The 1,214-nt window shown below is 51.0% G+C and overlaps 1 long non-coding RNA gene across 1 annotated transcript; it reads left to right on the top strand.

Annotated features, from left to right (window-relative positions):
- Positions 1 to 6: 6 nt before the first annotated feature.
- Positions 7 to 632, top strand: LOC109509495 (uncharacterized). Its single transcript, XR_002166958.1, has 2 exons — positions 7 to 144; positions 222 to 632. It is a non-coding gene; the product is annotated as an uncharacterized LOC109509495 (long non-coding RNA).
- The last annotated feature ends 582 nt before the right edge of the window (positions 633 to 1,214 follow it).

Raw genomic sequence — 1,214 nt, 5'->3', positions numbered from 1 at the left:
GTCCAAAAAAATGTCAGCTCAGCTTTTGAATCAGATGCCGCTGGTCTTGTCTCCATAGCGACGGACCTGATCAACAACCTGCTGCAGGTGAAGTTGAGAAAGCGCTACAGTGTGGACAAGTCCCTCAGTCACCCGTGGCTGCAGGTAAGCCACAAGCTAAAAGGCAAAAAAAACGGACTCGCGCTATCCGGATCGAGTCAGACAAGCGTCCGGTCCTCTAGGACTTTGACACCTGGAAGGACCTTCGCGACTTGGAGACGCGACACGGCGACCGTTACATCACGCACCAGAGCGACGACGCGCACTGGGAAGATTTGGGTGGCGACAGAAGCCGGCAACGCGCAACCATACCTTCCCTGGATCGTCAAGACAAGGAGGACCAGCAGGACTCCTAGCCCTCAAGACGGGTTTCTCAAACATTTGCAATCCGGGGAGACGTTTTTGCAAGGAGCACCCCCAGAATCCGAACTCAGATGCAACATACTTGCCATGCGCAGCCCTAAATACCATTTGGGAATTAAAAAGAAGAAAAAAAATACAGCAGTGTTCATTGACTAGCAACCAGTCCATTGTTTGTCTGTATATTTGAGTAGCGACCAGTCCCACGATAGCCACCTCTCATCCTAATGAAGGTAACACGTCACTCTTATTCTTCGGATTCTTATTTGAATATGTTCCGGTTCGGGTTGGGTCAGGCGAAGCTGATCTCGGTGAAGCCGGCGACAGGCGGCTGCGCCGGCGCCTTCTTCTCCAGTTTGAGCCCGGTGGCCATCTTGGGCCGTGCCAGCCGGCTGGGGTGCAGCAAGCCGAAGAACAGGAAGCGTTCGCCCATCTTTGCGCCGTCCGTCATCGTCTCGTAGCTGCGTAGCAGCTGCTCCCTGTCCGACTGGTTGCTGTTCCTCAGCAACACCTGGGTAAGAAAAACGGAACGTCATCACGCATGAGAAAAGTCGCTGGAGGATTTATTCCATATCCTACTAGCGCGCACATCTTCACATCTGCACTATTTTCACTCGTAAGACATTTCAGATGTTTTTTTTCACTGCGCTCTGACATTGCTCCAGATCCTCTGGGCTGCACTAGTAGAACAACTGCATGTTATTCGAGAGTCAAATCCATCCACTAGTTGACATCTACATGCTACTGTTTCGTCAATTGGCAAATTTGCACAAAGCAACATTTGTCGTGTGCCTTTATCTCCAATCATTTTCAAG

Source organism: Hippocampus comes, unplaced genomic scaffold (genome assembly GCF_001891065.2).
Source record: "Hippocampus comes isolate QL1 unplaced genomic scaffold, H_comes_QL1_v1.1 C16918272, whole genome shotgun sequence".
Taxonomy (NCBI): Eukaryota; Metazoa; Chordata; class Actinopteri; order Syngnathiformes; family Syngnathidae; genus Hippocampus; species Hippocampus comes.
Note: the sequence above shows the minus strand (reverse complement) of the source record. Positions and strands in the feature narration are given on the sequence as shown.